The sequence below is a fragment of the Schistocerca cancellata genome, chromosome 5 (genome assembly GCF_023864275.1).
Source record: "Schistocerca cancellata isolate TAMUIC-IGC-003103 chromosome 5, iqSchCanc2.1, whole genome shotgun sequence".
Lineage (NCBI taxonomy): Eukaryota > Metazoa > Arthropoda > Insecta > Orthoptera > Acrididae > Schistocerca > Schistocerca cancellata.
The window spans coordinates 780608306-780630452 of NC_064630.1; positions in this window are offsets into that span (position 1 = coordinate 780608306).

Here is a 22147-nt window from a genome sequence, read left to right on the forward strand (position 1 = left end):
GAATTTTGAATTACAAAAAACAAATAACAAGAAAAAATTGCATGGCGCGAGATTCGATCCGGCGACCTTCGGATTACGAACCAGAGCGCTTACCGCTGCGCCACGATGCTGTAGAAAAATCATTAATCGTAGAGAGTATTTCACCGCAACGGTTTCTTTTAAATGTCGATTTTTCTCGACAACGGCTGAGAAGTGCATCTTGGTGCTTTGCCACATTACACCTCTGGCCTTGAGCTTTTATTATGCGCAGTATGAATCGAATCTGAATTTCACAATTGGCGGCCTCCCCTTGTCAGATGGAAAACCAGTCCTAAGCAAAGAAGGGAAAGCAGAAAGGAAGAAGGAGTATATAGAGCGTCTATACAAGGGCATGTACTTGAGGGCAATATTATGGAAATGGGAGAAGAATTTGACAGAGCATTGAAAAATCTAAATCAAAAAAAGGCCCCAGGAGTGGACAATATTCCATTAGAACTACTGATAGCCTTGGAAAAACCACCCATGACAAAACTCATCCATCTAGTGAGCGAGATGTATGAGACAGGCGAAATATTCTCAGACTTCAAGAAGAATATAGTAATTCCAATCCCAAAGAACGCCGGTTTGACAGATGTGAAAATTACCCAACTGTCAGTTTAATAAGTCACTTTTCCAAAGTACTAATACGAAATCTTTACACATGAATGGAAAAACTGGTAGAAGCCGACCTCGGGGAAGATCAGTTTGGATTCCGTAGAAATGATGGAACATGACTTATCTTAGAAGGTAGGTTAAGAAAAGGCAAACCTACTTTTATAGCATTTGTAGACTTAGAGAGAGATTTCAAATTCGAAGATGGAAGGGGTAAAATGCAGGGAGCGAAACGCTAGTTACAGTTTGTACAGAAACCAGGTGGCAGTAATAAGAGTCGAAGGCCATGAAAGGGAAGCAGTGGTGGGGAAGGGAGTGAGACAGGGTTGTAGCCTATCCTATATGCTATTCAATCTGTATATTGAGCAAGCAGTAAAGGAAACAAAAGAAAAATTCGGAGTAGGAATTAAAATCCATGGAGAAGAAATAAAAACTTGGAGGTTTGGCGACGACATGGTAATTCTGTCAGAGACAGCAAAGGACCTGGTAGAGCAGTTGAACGGAATGGACAGTGTCTTCAAATGAGGATATAAGATGAACATCAACAAAAGCAAAACGACGATAGTGGAATGTAGTCGAATGAAGTCGGGTGATGTTGATGGAGATAGATCAGGAAATCACACACTTAAGGTAGTGGATGTGTTTTGCAATTTGGAAAGTAAAATAACTGTTGATGGTCGAATTAGAGAGGAAATAAAATGTAGACTGAGAATGGCAAGCAAAGCATTTCTGAAGAAGAGAAACATTGAACACAGAACTGTCAGGAAGTCTTTTCTGAAAGTTTTTGTATGGCGTGTAGTCATTTATGGCACTGAAACATGAATGGTAAATAGTTTAGACAAGAAGAGAATAGAAGCTTTCGAAATGTGCAATGGATCACTAATTTAGTATTGGAGGGAAGCGAGGAGCGTAATAATCATAGAGGGAGACCAAGAGATGAATACATGAAGCAGATTAAGAAGAATGTCGGTTGCAGTAGTTGAGGTGAAGAAGCTTGCACGGGATAGAGTAGCATGGAGAGCTGCATCAAACCAGTGTCCCGACTGAAGAGCACAACTACAACAATATAGCGTATAGACTCATATTTTGGATTAACTCAGTTCATTCATCTATTCGTGTTTTCAAACTATACCCTTGAATCATTTAAGCCATGTGACGACCATGGAAATGTTCACAACGATAAACTGTAACACAGCCCATTAATCACTTACCACTAATTTCACTTGAAGTACTGTATTTTGATTTGGTGCATTAGAAATGAGCAGTTAAATTCTGTGACTGCCAAAACAAGAAGTTTGTTTCTATTTTTACGTGTTTCGGGAAGTGCTATTCATTTTAAAGTGCATTTTCTGTGTGCTTTGCCATTTATTCCCATTTATTCACAATGTTTACCATGTGGTGCTGCATTTTTATGTTGCCTTTACTATAATGTATAAAAATTAGCACAATTTTCAACTATTGACTACTATATACAGTTAGTGCCGAAATTTATATAGAACTTCTACTTATGGTTCTCCTGTGATCCACTTTTACCACTTTGAATAGAGATCCCCGATCGTTAATTAAAGATTTATATATATATATATATATATATATATATATATATATATATATATATATATATATATATATATATATATATGTTATAGTCAAGACAATGGCACAGCACGCGGGAAACGCATTTGAAAATGAAAATCATTTCCCGAAACGTTTCTTAAAAATGCAGATATAAAGAAAATCGTGATTCGTAGAAGACAAAGTTATTTCATAAACAAAACTGTCGAAGTACTATACATTTGTGAAGGTTTTTGATTATGTTAAGTTTCGGTGTTAATGTGTAAGACCTTTGATCTACAGCAGTCACAATACTAGAGATTTATATAGATTACATATCAAGCGGAGGTCACTTTATAGTAGATAATTAAATTTGTTTTTGGAAAGGGTAACTTTCACAGTGTGTTTACTAACTACAAAAAGAATTAAATTGACGATATGAGACATTCCCTTCTACCTGAAGAAGTTTTCTCTGTTACGTCATTCAGTACTGAGTGATTCTTTTCTCGACATTAGCAGTGAAACTGCTCTTCTAAGTTGGAGGTAACTGGCTGCATTTGTTCTTATATCTGCCCAAGTTTATCTTCAGCACTCTCCGTCATCCTGAGATACCGTCGCAGACTCATAAAGCGGAAGCCGCCTGTTGCAGAGGCCCATTTCCGCCTCGGGTGTGGACGTTGGTTCTAAATCTTCCGTTACTGCAGATGTAGAGACAAAAGGTCTTCTGTTACTGTAGATGCAGATACAAAGAAGTGGCCAACTGTAAGTGGACATGTAATGTGAGGAGGCTCTGCCGCAAGTCGAGTGTCGTATGGCAAAATGGTAATGAAAATGTCATTTGCATGCATTAAATATTTTTGAGTACCTGTCAGCCCTGATCCCAGTTCAATTTTGTGCCTCCAAAAAAAAAAAAAAGTTGATACGTTAATTAGGGAAAAACGTAAGGTCCAATGGTTAAAACCTCATACAAATTATTTTAAAATGGGCAGATATGTATGTTCTATCAACAGAGAATCATGACCGACATATTGACAAAGATGGTAAATGAGGTATTGCCTATAGTTGTTCAATTCTGCTGTGCTTTAATAATTTAACTGAAACTTCACCTGTTCACTTCACTGACGGAAAAGTGAAAAAACACAGACAAAATAGAAATTTAGAGAAATGTAAGCCTGTTCATGTATTATACATATACTGATCAAGCAGAGCATTATGACCACCGACCTACTATTGACATAAACCCGTCCTGGCGACAGAAGCGACACCTGACGAAGAATGGCTGCTAATCAGAAACACGCACGGCGCATGTGTTATCAGTGAACGCGCTGTCCCCGTGTAGAATGGGGAAGGCGCGCAATCTAAGTTTGACCGAGGGCACACTGTGATGGCGCAGAGGCTCCGCACGAGCATTCAGGAAACAGCACGACTTGTCAGGTGTCCGAGGAGTGCCGTGGTGAGTGTCGTCCAAACGTGGTGACACCAAGGTGAAACCACGTGCAGACATCGTGGGGTTGGGCGGCCGCCCCTCATTACAGATGTCGGACGTCACATCCTGGGGAGACTGGTGAAACAGGACAGACGGCGAACTGTAGAGGAACTACCGTCAGACGTTAATGCTGGGCGGAGTACAAGTGTGTCTGAACACACACTGCACTGAACACTCCCAACGACGGACCTCCTCAGCCGACTACCCATGCATGTGCCAATGTTAACACAACGACATCGGCTACTACCACTGAAATGGGCACATGACCATCACCACTGGACGTTGCGCAGTGGTATAGCATCTCTTGAATCCCGATACCTTATCTACCATGCTGGTGGGAGGGCGCGAATCCGCCGTCTTCCAGGGGAACAACTCCTTGGCACCTTTACTGTGGGCATGCCCAGGGCACATCTTCTTAAAGAAATGTTCCATGTAGGATAGGTTAAGAAAAGACAAACCTACTTTTATAGCACTTGTAGACTTCGAGAGAGCTTTTGACAGCATTGACCGGAATACTGTCTTTCAAATTCCGAAGGTGGAAGGGCTACAATACGAGGTGCATTCAAGTTCTAAGGCCTCCAATTTTTTTTCTCCGGACTGGAAAGAGATAGAAACATGCGCATTGATTTAAAATGAGGCCGCGTTTATTGTCAATATGTCCCAGAGATGGCAGCACCGTATGGCAGATGGAATTTTACCGCCAGCGGCGAGAATGAGAACTGTTTTAAATACTTAAAATGGCGACGTTTTCCTTACTTGAACAGCGTGCAATCATTCGTTTTCTGAATTTGCGTGGTGTGAAACCAATTGAAATTCATCGACAGTTGAAGGAGACATGTCGTGATGGAGTTATGGAAGTGTCGAAAGTGTGTTCGTGGGTGCGACAGTTTAATGAAGGCAGAACATCGTGTGACAACAAACCGAAACAACCTCGGGCTCGCACAAGCTGGTGTGACGACACGATCGAGAAAGTGGAGAGAATTGTTTTGGGGGATCGCCGAATGACTGTTGAATAGATCGCCTCCAGAGTTGGCATTTCTGTGGGTTCTGTGCACACAATCCTGCATGACGACCTGAAAATGCGAAAAGACGACCACATGGCTGCCCGTGTGGCATGTTGCCAAGCAATGTTGACGCGCAACGACAGCATGAATGGGACTTTCTTTTCGTCGGTTGTGACAGTGGATGAGACGTAGATGCCATTTTTCAATCCAGAACCAAACCGCCAGTCAGCTCAATGGAAGCATACAGATTCACCACCACCAAAAAAATTTCGGGTAACCGCCAGCGCTGAAAAAATGATGGTGTCCATGTTCTGGGACAGCGACGGCGTAATCCTTACCCATTGCGTTCCAAAGGGCACTATGGTAACAGCTGCATCCTACGAAAATGTTTTGAAGAACAAATTTCTTCCTGCACTGCAACAAAAACGTCCGGGAAGGGCTGCGCGTGTGCTGTTTCACCAAGACAACGCACCCGCACATCGAGCTAACGTTACGCAACAGTTTCTTCGTGATAACAACTTTGAAGTGATTCCTCATGCTCTCTACTCACCTGACCTGACTTTTGGCTTTTGGCTTTTTCCAACAATGAAAGACATTCTCCGTGGCCGCACATTCACCAGCCGTGCTGCTATTGCCTCAGCGATTTTCCAGTGGTCAAATCAGACTAAAGAAGCCTTCGCCGCTGCCATGGAATCATGGCGTCAGCGTTGCGAAAAATGTGTACGTCTGCAGGGCGATTACGTCGAGAAGTAACGCCAGTTTCATCGATTTCGGGTGAGTAGTTAATTAGAAAAAAAATCGGAGGCCTTAGAACTTGAATGCACCTCGTACAGGGAGCGAAAGGCCAGTTACAATTTGTACAAAAACCAGATGGCAATTATAAGAGTCGAGGGGCACGAAAGGGAAGTAATGGACGAGAAAGGAATGAGACAGGGTTTTAGCCTATCCTCGATGTTATTCAATCCGTATATTGAGCAATCAATAAAGGAAACAAAAGAAAAATTTGGAGTAGAAATTAAAATCCATGGAGAAGAAATAAAAGCTTTGAGATTTGCCGACGACATTTTAATTCAGTCGGCAAGACTCAGCACAATCAGAAGTACCTCCGAAGATGTCCAGCGTAGCCTTGGACGGAACGTCAGGGAGTGAAGAGTTCCATGGGCCACGGCCATACCACCCGGAAGAATTCTCAGCAGCTGAATGTTCCATTTCGCCATGACAACGGTACACGTCCTGGTGCTACACACTCACACTGAAATCACCTTCTCATACCTGGGGCACCCCAGCAGCAGGGTGGGAGGGTGAGAGGTGTCCAACAACACAAAACAAAAAGTTGGCACAGTATTTACAGTATATAGAATTGTGGGTGATAAAGATAAAACGATTTTGCAGAATCACTATCATCATCATCATCATTTAAGACTGATTATGCCTTTCAGCGTTCAGTCTGGAGCATAGCCCCCCTTATACAGTTCCTCCATGATCCCCTATTCAGTGCTAACATTGGTGCCTCTTCTGATGTTAAACCTATTACTTCAAAATCATTCATAACCGAATCCAGGTACCTTCTCCTCGGTCTGCCCCGACTCCTCCTACCCTCTACTGCTGAATCCATGAGTCTCTTGCGTAAGCTTCTCCCATTTGTGTAACATGACCTCACCATCTAAGCCTGTTCGCCCTGACTGCTACATCTATAGAGTTCATTCCCAGTTTTTCTTTGATTTCCTCATTGTGGTTCATGGTGTGGGTTCCTGTAGTCATGTCCTAGTTCATGAACCACGGGCAACGTATGAGTGGCCAAGTAAGTGGTCCCGACAGTCGGGATACCAGTTACTTTGGAATAAGGCTGGGCATCTGGGACATATTCTGAGTCGTGGTCACCTTGTGCTCATACGGCAAAGACTACCAAATCCACCGGTTAGTCCCTCAGCCGTTAGGGGTAAAACCCAATGGGAGTCGGGGCAAGTAAGGCTAGCAACCTGCTTCCCTGGTACTTTAAATATGATGCTGGCAACAATCAGAGATTTTGCAGAAATGACCAAAAATCCAGAACGCTCTGGTCTCGTTCATGAAACAAACAAGAGTTTGATAGGCGTTTTATGGAATTCACTGTGAATGTCCTCGTACATGGGAAATAGGTCTCATCTGACAACAAAGGTGACTTTGGTGCAATGGCATTTTCCGAATCAGCTGCCACACTTCTGCACAAGGTTCCACACCTCAGTGTATGTTCATCCGTGTCAGGCGTGTGACATCAAGGGCAAAGCGGCGAAACTGTCATGTTAATGCAGACGACACTGTGTCATGTATTTCCCAGTAGCTCAGACCAATGTTATGGGTGAACATCACACGAAGCTTTACTCTCTCTTTTAGAATACATATTCCATTCTAAAATCGTTATCTTGGAATGTGATTTCGTACGAACGTTCTTGTCGAGGAAGACATAGTGCACAGAACACGAGACCACAGACCATGCCGCCATAGGATAATGGATTTTCACCAGTTTCCGCATGATCTCTCGTCGTTGGGCGATAAACATCACGTGCTGTAGGGTCCCTGGTACAAGGGAAGTCTGGATAAATGTAACTATATTCCACGAAGACGGTCCTAACGTGTGAAATGAGGCAGAAATATGCGATACTGCAAAGGGCATCACTCAGGAGGGAGCGGCAAGTTCATCAATCAGGTTTTCCGTTAATAGAGTCCGGTGGCGGGTCCACGATTTAATCATTTACATCTACAAATATACTCCGCAAGCCACCGTACAGTGCTTGGCGGAGGGCACCTTGTACCACTATCTGTCATTTTCTTTTCTCTTCCACTCGCAAATAAAGCGAGGAGAAAACGACTATCGGTATGCCTCCGCGAGCCCTAACTTTCGTATCTTATATTCGTGGCCGGCCGCTGTCGCCGAGCGCTTTTGGGTGCTTCAGTCCAGGAAGGCGCTGCTGCTACGGTCGTAGGTTCGAATGCTGCCTCGGGCATGGATGCGTGTGATGTCCTTAGGTTAGTTAGATTCAAGTAGTTCTAAGTATAGGGGACTGGTGACCTCAGATGTTAAGTCTCATAGTGCTTAGAGCCATTTGAGCCATTTATGTTCGTAGTCCTTATGGGCAATGTACAGGGTGTTTCAAAAATGACCGGTATATTTGAAACGGCAATAAAAACTAAACGAGCAGCGATAGAAATACACCGTTTGTTGCAATATGCTTGGGACAACAGTACATTTTCAGGCGGACAAACTTTCGAAATTACAGTAGTTACAATTTTCAACAACAGATGGCGCTGCGGTCTGGGAAACTCTATAGTACGATAGTACGATATTTTCCACATATCCACCATGCGTAGCAATAATATGGCGTAGTCTCTGAATGAAATTACCCGAAACCTTTGACAACGTGTCTGGCGGAATGGCTTCACATGCAGATGAGATGTACTGCTTCAGCTGTTCAATTGTTTCTGGATTCTGGCGGTACACCTGGTCTTTCAAGTGTCCCCACAGAAAGAAGTCACAGGGGTTCATGTCTGGCGAATAGGGAGGCCAATCCACGCCGCCTCCTGTATGTTTCGGATAGCCCAAAGCAATCACACGATCATCGAAATATTCATTCAGGAAATTAAAGACGTCGGCCGTGCGATGTGGCCGGGCACCATCTTGCATAAACCACGAGGTGTCGCAGTGTCGTCTAAGGCAGTTTGTACCGCCACAAATTCACGAAGAATGTCCAGATAGCGTGATGCAGTAATCGTTTCGGATCTGAAAAATGGGCCAATGATTCCTTTGGAAGAAATGGCGGCCCAGACCAGTACTTTTTGAGGATGCAAGGACAATGGGACTGCAACATGGAGCTTTTCGGTTCCCCAAATGCGCCAGTTCTGTTTATTGACGAAGCCGTCCAGGTAAAAATAAGCTTCGTCAATAAACCAAATGCTGCCCACATGCATATCACCGTCATGAATCCTGTGCACTATATCGTTAGCGAATGTCTCTCGTGCAGCAATGGTAGCGGCGCTGAGGGGTTGCCGCGTTTGAATTTTGTATGGATAGAGGTGTAAACTCTGGTGCATGAGACGATACGTGGACGTTGGCGTCATTTGGACCGCAGCTGCAACACGGCGAACGGAGACCCGAGGCCGCTGTCGGATCACCTGCTGCACTAGCTGCGCGTTGCTCTCTGTGGTTGCCGTACGCGGTCGCCCTACCTTTCCAGCACGTTCATCCATCACGTTGCCAGTCCGTTGAAATTTTTCAAACAGATCCTTTATTGTATCGCTTTCCGGTCCTTTGGTTACATTAAACCTCCGTTGAAAACTTTGTCTTGTTGCAAAACACTGTGTTCTAGGCGGTGGAATTCCAACACCAGAAAAATCCTCTGTTCTAAGGAATAAACCATGTTGTCTACAGCACACTTGCACGTTGTGAACAGCACACGCTTACAGCAGAAAGACGACGTACAGAATGGCGCACCCACAGATTGCGTTGTCTTCTATATCTTTCACATCACTTGCAGCGCCATCTCTTGTTGAAAATTGTAACTACTGTAATTTCGAAAGTTTGTCCGCCTGAAAATGTACTGTTGTCCCAAGCATATTGCCACAAACGGTGTATTTCTATCGCTGCTCGTTTAGTTTTTATTGCCGTTTCAAATATACCGGTCATTTTTGAAACACCCTGTACGTCGGCGTCAGCAAAATCGTTCGGCAGTCAGCTTCAAATGCCGGTTTTTAAAATTTCTCAGTAGCGTTTCTCGAAAAGAACCTACCGACAACAAATCTACCAATCCACATCTGAATTACTTCGATGTTTTCCTTCAATCCGACCTCGTACGGATCCCAAACACCTGAGCAGTACTCAAGAGTAGTCGCACCAGCGTTCTATATGCGGTCTCCTTTCCTGGTGAATCACTCTGTCCTAAAATTCTCCAAATGAACCGCACTCGACCATTCACCTTCCCTAACACAATTATCACATGCTCGTTCCACGTCATATAGCTTTGCAACGTTAGGCCCAGATATTTAAATGACTAGACTGTGTCAAGCAGGACACTAGAAATACTGTATCCGAACATTACAGGTTTCATCTTCCTAATCATCCGCATTAAATTATATTTTTCCACATTTAGGCTAGCCGCCATTCATCTCACCAACTGGAAATTTTGTCAAAGTCGTCTTATATGTTCTTACAGCCACTCAACTTCGACACCTTAGCGTACACCACCATATCATCAGCAAACAAACGTAAGATTTCTGTCCACACTCCGTGCCAGATCGTTTACGCATAAAGATCTCTCTTAATCCTTGGGTAAATACAACCGGTCGTGTCCTTTACAAAGGAAACATGCCGGCGTTTGCCTCAAGCAACTTAGGGAAATTCAGGAAGCCTAATTCTGGATGGCTAGTCGCAGATTTGAATTGCCCCGTCCCAAACACGAGTCCAGTTTTTCGTCAAGAGAGGACATAAGCAGGGAATTAAGTGAATAATGGATCAGAGTGTAGCCAAAGCTGCCAGAAAAATTATTGTGAATATGTAATGATTGATCAAAAATGAATGTACAGGGTGAGTCAAAAAAGATTACAAACTTTGTAGTGATGTAGAAATTTACTGTTATAACTTACAGAATCTGTTGTTGCATCATTTTTTGTAGCAAACAATTTCAGGTTTCACATAAAAGCGTCAAGTGTAATTTTGGTTTGATGTGACTACCATCTATGATGCAGCAAACATTCCACCAGTAATCAATATCTTCCAACACTCATTGCAGCAAGTCGGGGGTATCTTGTGCAACGGCAGTGTAGATTAGATTTTTCAGGTGTGCTAAATTTTTTGGCAGGCGAGCAACATACACACGATCTTAAGCTAAACAGTTATTGCAGAGTTCGTTTCGTGAAAAGAAAACACACAGCGAGCACACTTCCCATCAGCTAAAGTAGTCACTTTAACTTTTCACTACACAGGTGCACCTGGTGGCGAAATGCAGTACATGAATTAAATTTCAGGTTGTTTCCTAGAAAATGACACATCTGCCGATTCTGTAAGTCACCTCCATAAATTTCTATATCATTCCAAAGTTCTAAAGTCCTTTCTGACTCGACATGGGTAACAGCATAAAAGAAATTTCGTTACTGAAATTGATCTTATTTCTATGAACATGGCAGACAGTGAAAGCGATGTAGCGTGTCCTCCTTGCTGTTGTATTTGTTGTGGCGTTTCAGTATCCTATGATTATAATCTGTGAATGACTTGTGTATATGCTCCATATTATCGGAGTTAATACGGACCCAGGACTGTGTTGATAACGGAGGAATACAAATAATCCTAAATACACGTATTTCTACGGGCGTATGCTCTTTACTGCATGTTCCATGTCACATTTTCAAGCGCACTGCCTTACTTGCGAGTTACTCGCCAGAAATTGCAAAATTATTCACGACATAGCACGTAAAACACATTGTATTTTGTGTCACTAGCTTTCAGTTTACTTTCGAGAAATATTTCACCCATTTTTTCTGTTTCTGTTTTTCATTCATTTTCGTTCCTGGCAAGGTTCCTGGTTTTTCGGAGAGCGGAAGTATTGGTACAATCAAATGGTTTTTGTACGACATGCTCTAATAACAGACGAACACGTTCCATTTGCTCGGCGTACATGATATCCGTTTCCTAGATTGACTCGTTTTCACTCTCTTCCTCTCTCAAACACACTTTGTTCAGTGCATCCGCTTCACTTACCGGCGCAAATACTGCGTAATAGGAATCACTCTTAACCATTCTCGGGTGTTTTCACCATATGCGCCTTCGCAACAGGGAATTTGTATTCTAAACGAAAGTATTCGTTCTAATGAGTACAGAATACAAGTGTCGTTTTCAACCTTTAACAAATTTTCGTACTGCGCACGGGTGATTCGCATGTTGGATAATGCTGACACAGGTAATCAGATACTTATTTTATGTTGCTGAACCACAAACTTGAAGTTATGTGAGAGAGCTATCAGAGATTGAAAAACTTTATTTCTTTAGTGTATGTTGTAAAATGCATATGTCTATGTCTCACGACTTCACCAAAGTGGTCTTTGAACAGTGCAGTTTTCCTCGTCGGTAACAAATTCCGTTCTCGAGTACCAGTAGAAGCCGTGTTAGAGTCTGAGTAACTCACTCAGTGCATTGCTACAATTATAAATCGCCTACCTTCGCATTCACGTTGATAATGGGCACTATGAACAGACTATGAAATATAAACGCATACATTTGTCGTCGACTTTTGCGTATTTTAAAAGCAAAATTCGACAGATATTTTCGAAACAAAGCTCCGCTGCGATAACGAAAACAGTGTATTGGAACAGCCATCAGAGCCGTAACAGTTTGCCATAACCATTCGTTTTGATATTCTTCTAGCAAAACACAGGGGAACAACTTCGCCCATTACTTCCTTCTTCCAATTTCTTTTTACTGCTGTTTGCTTTTTTTGTCAGTGCTCAAGATGCAATAAACGGCCAGAACCAAAGCGCACTTATTACGAGCAAACCGGCAGTTGGAGCTACAGACGGCTTCTGCATACAAAGTAAACACCGGGCTGATGCTGACGGAACAGTTCTTGTAATCCACTGCAGCGATTTCAGAAAAAGCACAGTATTTGTATTTGTTTTTTAGTGGCAGCTGTGACGCTGGTATGAGTTTGCGTGCGAGATAAGGAAAGATCACCGATACACCCATTACTGTTCCTACAAAGCCGTGAGCTGAGTAACTTAAATCGTATATTTCCAGTTTTCCTTGTAACAATATTTGATTTTGAAGGAATATTTCCACTCACTGCTGACAGACTGTATGCAACGATTGTTTCCATTCTTTCCTGAAGAATTAGCGGAATAGCAGCTGCCACTGTTTGGGTCATTTGGTCACTATTTTTAATCTCTTCTGTCTGATGGTGATCAAAACAGTTGGCCCATGCCACCTCAAGTTCAGTTTATCTTCTGTTTCTTGTTTCAACTGCCAGTAGTTTCAAAAGATCTTTAGTTGATCAGTCAGTTATGCTGCATTATCCCGCCCAAGTCCTTCTTCAGTCTTTACTTCTATAGCACCGCGTATACGGCAATTTTGTCTCAAAATGTATTTATCGAATTAGATTTTATGTGTAAGATGTTTATCGAAATTCTGCATAAGGTAAACCTCAACCGAACGATGAAAACAACAGTCAGGAAAATAAATGCATACAGCAATATAAATAACTTCAGAATAGAATCAGTTGGAACAACGGGGAAGCTAAAGCGAACCGTCTGCAGGAAAAATTTGATGAAATCAAGAAGGACGTAATTGTCATAAGGGCAGATTCATCACATGAAAAACCGACTGGTTAAACTAAAAGCACAACACTCCGTATTAAGATCGTAAAAACATTTCTACATCTCGACGCAGTGGAGAGAACGTGTAGATGGAAAAAGAACACTGGCAATGAGGAGGAAGGCTATAAGAAGAAATGAGTATCACTTCCGAATATACAGGGGTCCATGGTTCTATGGTGAGCATGTCATTTTGATTTTTGTAAGTTATCGATGTGCATTCAGAGAGAGAGCAAGTTATGTCACTGTTATACAATCTTTGGTTTGACGTGGCACAGTCTTTGTCTCTGCGCTGTCATAGTTGAGTGTGGTAATTGATGGACAAATTCACTGGTGCTGTGTCGATTTGTGATTGTATATGATAGATGAAGAAAAGTTTGTTCTAAACGACAGCAAGGATGAATATGGTGCACTTATTGGAAGGCGAAAAGAATATAAATTTTCAATAATATTGCTTAAGAAGAGAAGAAGTTGCGACATTGCGCAGCTGTCTTGTGGGAATGATTATTATCAGCTAGTTACCTTGCTTACAGCTGCGAGAAAGATCGTCCCACTTACCTGACTCATGCATTAAGATATCAAGCGGTTAAGTTCTCTGGTTTTCACTGAAATTCTCTGTTAATATTGTACCCTTTTCAAATTATTGTTCATTTTGTTGAGTATAGTGTTGCTCAGACCAATGTTACGTGTGAATATCACACGAAGTTTTACTCTGTCTTTTGGAATACATATTCCATTCTTAAATCGTTATCTTGGAATGTGATTTCATAGGACTACTTACTCTCCCCATCCGAATTTCTAAAGAAGGTTTATATTGCGCATTACAACACTGCACCATAAGGTGTGCAGCAATAGGAATAATGTTTGGAAATTTTATTTAAAAACAGAAATTTAGCTTAGCCGCTGCCTGCTTGCTGTTTGCTGTTGTGCTTTCGAGAAATCTGCAACAATGTTGTCAAGACGCGAGGTAAGTTGAAATACTGATTAGGCCCAGATAAATGTTTTATTGCAGTTGAGCATTTGATATAAAGACAAGTTGTATCCAGACCAGTTACAGTTCAAATTTCGTTTTGTTTGGTCAAAGGTTACCACACGATTTTAAGATGGACACTTTCAGTTATAGTACTTTTTTATAGACTGTGACATAAATTTAGGATAAATTTCATACAGAAACATGATAATGAGCGTATGCCATTGGTGGCCGGGAGACCCCTCGTGGGGCGGTTCGGCCGCCGCTCCACAAGTTCTTTAACGCCACTGCGGCGACTTGCGAGTGAATGAGGATGAAATGATGATGAAAGACACACAACATCCGGTCATCTCGAGGCAGAGAAAATCCCTGACCCCTCCGGGAATCGAACGCGGGACCCCGTGCGCGGGAAGCGAGAACGCTTTCGCAAGAGCCGCGGATACTGAAACATATAGTGGGAGCATATAGAGCTACTGTCAGTTTGATAGAGCTATGGTACACTTGCGACGAAAAAACACAGAAGAGAGACGTAATGTATCTACGGCAACCCTAAAATCATTGGGGGAAGTAGCAAGATTATTCAAGGTAGTACGTAGCAACTGGAGACGTATGGTAGGATTTTCGGAAGTGCATGATCCACACAAGTACGAAGACAAAAAAAATGCAGATGAGTGTGAGAACTATTTTACAGTCACCTCATGTATACGAGTTCTTCTGAAGAATGGTTCATAGGACAATGGAAAACAAAACTGTCAGTTAATGGGTCTCATTTGCTGACAACTATACACAGTCCATCCAGTCACATTAATGTTACAACCTGTCAAAGGCCTGAGTAACCACGTTTACAGCGCAGACCTCAGATTGCAGGAAGAGAATCAATGGCACTTGGGAAAGGACCGATAGGCATGTGGAGTCATACCGACTCTAGTGGCATGGTGAGCTTCATTAACTTTCTCAGTTGGGGATCCATGGGACGAACAACCCGATCGAGGTGAACCCACAGGTTCTCGACTGGGTTTTAATGCTGATAATTTCGTGGCTATGGGTGTACGACAAACTCAACCCCGTACTCTTCGAACCATGCACGTCCACTGCGAGTTCTGTGACACGTTGCATTGTCCTGATGGCGGATGCACGTCCACTGAGAGTTCTGTGACACGTTGTATTGTCCTGATGGCGGATGCACGTCCACTGCGAATTCTGTGACACGTTGTATTGTCCTGATGGCGGATGCACGTCCACTGCGAATTCTGTGACACGTTGTATTGTCCTGATGGCGGATGCACGTCCACTGCGAGTTCCGTGACACGTTGTATTGTCCTGATGGCGGATGCACGTCCACTGCGAGTTCTGTGACACGTTGTATTGTCCTGATGGCGGATGCACGTCCACTTCGAGTTCTGTGACACGTTGTATTGTCCTGATGGCGGATGCACGTCCACTGCGAGTTCTGTGACACGTTGTATTGTCCTGATGGCGGATGCACGTCCACTGCGAGTTGTGTGACACGTTGTATTGTCCTGATGGCGGATGCACGTCCACTTCGAGTTCTGTGACACGTTGTATTGTCCTGATGGCGGATGCACGTCCACTGCGAGTTCTGTGACACGGTGTATTGTCCTGATGGCGGATGCACGTCCACTTCGAGTTCTGTGACACGTTGTATTGTCCTGATGGCGGATGCACGTCCACTGCGAGTTCTGTGACACGTTGTATTGTCCTGATGGCGGATGCACGTCCACTGCGAGTTCTGTGACACGTTGTATTGTCCTGATGGCGGATGCACGTCCACTGCGAGTTCTGTGACACGTTGTATTGTCCTGATGGCGGATGCACGTCCACTGCGAGTTCTGTGACACGTTGTATTGTCCTGATGGCGGATGCACGTCCACTTCGAGTTCTGTGACACGTTGTATTGTCCTGATGGCGGATGCACGTCCACTGCGAGTTCTGTGACACGTTGTATTGTCCTGATGGCGGATGCACGTCCACTGCGAGTTGTGTGACACGTTGTATTGTCCTGATGGCGGATGCACGTCCACTTCGAGTTCTGTGACACGTTGTATTGTCCTGATGGCGGATGCACGTCCACTGCGAGTTCTGTGACACGGTGTATTGTCCTGATGGCGGATGCACGTCCACTTCGAGTTCTGTGACACGTTGTATTGTCCTGATGGCGGATGCACGTCCACTGCGAGTTCTGTGACACGTTGTATTGTCCTGATGGCGGATGCACGTCCACTGCGAGTTCTGTGACACGTTGTATTGTCCTGATGGCGGATGCACGTCCACTGCGAGTTCTGTGACACGTTGTATTGTCCTGATGGCGGATGCACGTCCACTGTGAGTTCTGTGACACGTTGTATTGTCCTGATGGCGGATGCACGTCCACTGCGAGTTCTGTGACACGGTGTATTGTCCTGACGGCGGATGCACGTCCACTGCGAGTTCTGTGATACGTTGTACTGTCCTAATGGCGGATGCACGTTCACTGCGAATTCTGTGACACGTTGTATTGTCCTGATGGCGGATGCACGTCCACTGCGAGTTCTGTGACACATTGTACTGTCCTAATGGCGGATGCACGTCCACTGCGAATTCTGTGACACGTTGTATTGTTCTGACGGCGGATGCACGTCCACTGCGAGTTCTGTGATACGTTGTACTGTCCTAATGGCGGATGCACGTCCACTGCGAATTCTGTGACACGTTGTATTGTCCTGATGGCGGATGCACGTCCACTGCGAGTTCTGTGACACGTTGTATTGTCCTGACGGCGGATGCACGTCCACTGCGAGTTCTGTGATACGTTGTACTGTCCTAATGGCGGATGCACGTCCACTGCGAATTCTGTGACACGTTGTATTGTCCTGATGGCGGATGCACGTCCACTGCGAGTTCTGTGACACGTTGTACTGTCCTAATGGCGGATGCACGTCCACTACGAGTTCTGTGATACGTTGTATTGTCCTGACGGCGGATGCACGTCCACTGCGACTTCTGTGACACGTTGTACTGTCCTAATGGCGGATGCAGGTCTACTGCGAATTCTGTGACACGTTGTATTGTCCTGATGGCGGATGCACGTCCACTGCGAGTTCTGTGACACGTTGTATTGTCCTGATGGCGGATGCACGTCCACTGCGAGTTCTGTGACACGTTGTATTGTCCTGATGGCGGATGCACGTCCACTGTGAGTTCTGTGACACGTTGTATTGTCCTGATGGCGGATGCACGTCCACTGCGAGTTCTGTGACACGGTGTATTGTCCTGACGGCGGATGCACGTCCACTGCGAGTTCTGTGATACGTTGTACTGTCCTAATGGCGGATGCACGTTCACTGCGAATTCTGTGACACGTTGTATTGTCCTGATGGCGGATGCACGTCCACTGCGAGTTCTGTGACACATTGTACTGTCCTAATGGCGGATGCACGTCCACTGCGAATTCTGTGACACGTTGTATTGTTCTGACGGCGGATGCACGTCCACTGCGAGTTCTGTGATACGTTGTACTGTCCTAATGGCGGATGCACGTCCACTGCGAATTCTGTGACACGTTGTATTGTCCTGATGGCGGATGCACGTCCACTGCGAGTTCTGTGACACGTTGTATTGTCCTGACGGCGGATGCACGTCCACTGCGAGTTCTGTGATACGTTGTACTGTCCTAATGGCGGATGCACGTCCACTGCGAATTCTGTGACACGTTGTATTGTCCTGATGGCGGATGCACGTCCACTGCGAGTTCTGTGACACGTTGTACTGTCCTAATGGCGGATGCACGTCCACTACGAGTTCTGTGATACGTTGTATTGTCCTGACGGCGGATGCACGTCCACTGCGACTTCTGTGACACGTTGTACTGTCCTAATGGCGGATGCAGGTCTACTGCGAATTCTGTGACACGTTGTATTGTCCTGATGGCGGATGCACGTCCACTGCGAGTTCTGTGACACGTTGTATTGTCCTGATGGCGGATGCACGTCCACTGCGAGTTCTGTGACACGTTGTATTGTCCTGATGGCGGATGCACGTCCACTGTGAGTTCTGTGACACGTTGTATTGTCCTGATGGCGGATGCACGTCCACTGCGAGTTCTGTGACACGGTGTATTGTCCTGACGGCGGATGCACGTCCACTGCGAGTTCTGTGATACGTTGTACTGTCCTAATGGCGGATGCACGTTCACTGCGAATTCTGTGACACGTTGTATTGTCCTGATGGCGGATGCACGTCCACTGCGAGTTCTGTGACACATTGTACTGTCCTAATGGCGGATGCACGTCCACTGCGAATTCTGTGACACGTTGTATTGTTCTGACGGCGGATGCACGTCCACTGCGAGTTCTGTGATACGTTGTACTGTCCTAATGGCGGATGCACGTCCACTGCGAATTCTGTGACACGTTGTATTGTCCTGATGGCGGATGCACGTCCACTGCGAGTTCTGTGACACGTTGTATTGTCCTGACGGCGGATGCACGTCCACTGCGAGTTCTGTGATACGTTGTACTGTCCTAATGGCGGATGCACGTCCACTGCGAATTCTGTGACACGTTGTATTGTCCTGATGGCGGATGCACGTCCACTGCGAGTTCTGTGACACGTTGTACTGTCCTAATGGCGGATGCACGTCCACTACGAGTTCTGTGATACGTTGTATTGTCCTGACGGCGGATGCACGTCCACTGCGACTTCTGTGACACGTTGTACTGTCCTAATGGCGGATGCAGGTCTACTGCGAATTCTGTGACACGTTGTATTGTCCTGATGGCGGATGCACGTCCACTGCGAGTTCTGTGACACGTTGTATTGTCCTGATGGCGGATGCACGTCCACTGCGAGTTCTGTGACACGTTGTATTGTCCTGATGGCGGATGCACGTCCACTGTGAGTTCTGTGACACGTTGTATTGTCCTGATGGCGGATGCACGTCCACTGCGAGTTCTGTGACACGGTGTATTGTCCTGACGGCGGATGCACGTCCACTGCGAGTTCTGTGATACGTTGTACTGTCCTAATGGCGGATGCACGTTCACTGCGAATTCTGTGACACGTTGTATTGTCCTGATGGCGGATGCACGTCCACTGCGAGTTCTGTGACACATTGTACTGTCCTAATGGCGGATGCACGTCCACTGCGAATTCTGTGACACGTTGTATTGTTCTGACGGCGGATGCACGTCCACTGCGAGTTCTGTGATACGTTGTACTGTCCTAATGGCGGATGCACGTCCACTGCGAATTCTGTGACACGTTGTATTGTCCTGATGGCGGATGCACGTCCACTGCGAGTTCTGTGACACGTTGTATTGTCCTGACGGCGGATGCACGTCCACTGCGAGTTCTGTGATACGTTGTACTGTCCTAATGGCGGATGCACGTCCACTGCGAATTCTGTGACACGTTGTATTGTCCTGATGGCGGATGCACGTCCACTGCGAGTTCTGTGACACGTTGTACTGTCCTAATGGCGGATGCACGTCCACTACGAGTTCTGTGATACGTTGTATTGTCCTGACGGCGGATGCACGTCCACTGCGACTTCTGTGACACGTTGTACTGTCCTAATGGCGGATGCAGGTCTACTGCGAATTCTGTGACACGTTGTATTGTCCTGATGGCGGATGCACGTCCACTGCGAGTTCTGTGACACGTTGTATTGTCCTGATGGCGGATGCACGTCCACTGCGAATTCTGTGACACGTTGTACTGTCCTAATGGCGGATGCACGTCCACTACGAGTTCTGTGATACGTTGTATTGTCCTGACGGCGGATGCACGTCCACTGCGACTTCTGTGACACGTTGTACTGTCCTAATGGCGGATGCAGGTCTACTGCGAATTCTGTGACACGTTGTATTGTCCTGATGGCGGATGCACGTCCACTGCGAGTTCTGTGACACGTTGTTCTGTCCTGATGGCGGATGCTACCGTGCTGAGGGAAAAGAAACTGCATGTAGGCGTGGACGTGGTCCCCAAGGATAGATACATGCTTGTGTCCAGACACTGTGCGTTCCAGAAATATGATATCACCCACGGAAGGCCGCGAAACCGTTCCTCAAACCCTAACGCTGTCTCCTTGTTTGCTTTCAGGCGTTTCACGCCGTACACGCCAACGGACATCTGTCTCATGTAGCATAAAACGAGATTCATCTGAAAAGGCCACGTTCGCAACTCAATCGGCGTCTAGATGCGGTACTGGAGTGCAAATTCCAGTCTTTATCCCCGATGAACACTGTGATCAAGGCGCCCTACATAGCAACGTTCGGTCGTTGAGGAGACACTGTTATAGCCGCTTGGTTCGTCTGGGCGGTCATCTGCTCAACAATCACTCGCCCATTCGCCTGTACACGTCTGAGCAGTAGTCGTTCACCCCTGTCTTCTATGGCTGTAGGGCCTCAGCATGGTTTTGGATAGTGGCGTTTTGAAATTCTCGATACACTTCACCGGGGTGGCACACGAGCAGTTTACAAACCTGGGTGTCAGATAACCAGTTCCGTTTCCACGATACGATAAAGGCTCCACTGTTTCCGTACCCCCTACGCCCACCCACCCACCCACCCCTTCCACCCCGACGCGCGTCATATAGCCTCCATTGCTAATTGTGCCGCCGTCTGTGAGTGGTTATTGTTGCACGTTGACGTCGAACGTAGCCGTTGATCCTATTAATGTGAATGGATCATGTAATATATAGAACAACATAAAATAAAACTGAGTTTCTGTTAGATGCCTGTAAGTTTCTCTTTAGGAAAGATGAATGTACCGGAGAGGCAGTTCTGATGTTCCTTGAGATAACGGAGGCAAAACTTAAGAAGAATGAAGACGCTTTCATAGGAATTATCGACCTGGAAAAAGTGTTCAACAATGTAGACCGGTGCACAGTGTTTTAAATTCTTAGAAATATAGGTATAAGCTAAAGCAGAAGAAGAGAAATATGCAACACGTACAAGGACCAAGAATGAATAATAAGATTGGGAGATCGAGAGATTTAAAAGGAAATAAGACAGGGACGTTGTCTTTCCATCCTATTACTCAAACTACGCGCAAAGCAGTGATGGAACTAAAGAATGTTTCAGGAGGGGCATTAAATTTTATGGCTAAATGATGTCAATGATGAAATTCGCTGGTAACATTATTACTTTCTGTGAGACAAAAGAAGAAGTACAGGTATTTCTTGAAGAGATGAGCACTGAATATGGATTGAGAGCAACCCAAAGAAAGGCGAATTAGGTACCACAAAGAAGACGATTTGAAGGAGAAAAATGACACACGATGGACGAAGAACTGGTTGTAATGACTAGGCATAGCAAAGATGGTATTCCTCGACAAAAGGAGTCACCTGGGATCAAACACAGGCCTTCATTTGAAGAAGAAATTTATGAGAATATTCGTCTGGAGCACAACATTGCTTGGAGATGAGTTGTGAACTGTGGGAAAACGGGAAAGGAACATATTCTAAGTGGTGTTACAAAACGATGGTGCAAATTATGTAGTCTGATAAGAAATGAACAGATACTCCACAGAATCGGTGAGGAAAGGAGTATATAGAATGCAGTGACTAAATGGTGGGACAGTGGGACATAACGTGTATTAAGACACCAGGGACTCACTTTCACGGTTTACTCAGGAGAGGGATTCGTGGTAGGTCACATGAGACCAGTCATCACACTGGTATGTGTCTTCCCCTCCCCAACCCAAGATAGAAAAGCCACCACTATTAGGATACGATGTACTTAAGTTGTCACGTTCTTAATACTTATTGTCATGTTGGGTAACACTCCAGGGAAATTCATGGCTGCCGTCTGGACTACATACTTACTGACTATAAGACAAAGAAAACGACTCCAAGAAAACGAAGCCAATAACGCGTTGGTCCACCTCTGTCCCTTATGCAAGCGGTAATTCGGCTTGGCAATGTTGAAGGATCTCCTCCCCAGGGACATCGTGCGAGAATCTGTCCAACTGGCTCGTTGGATCGTCAGCATCCTGACCTGGTTGGAGGGCTCTGCCCATAATGCTCCAAACGTCCTACACTCGGGAGAGACCCGGCGACTTTACTGGCCTACGTAGGGTTTTCCAAGCACGAAGACAAGCAGTAGAAACCCTCTCCGCGTTTGGGCGGGCATTATCTTGCTGTAAGGTAAGCTCAGATTGACTTTCCACTAA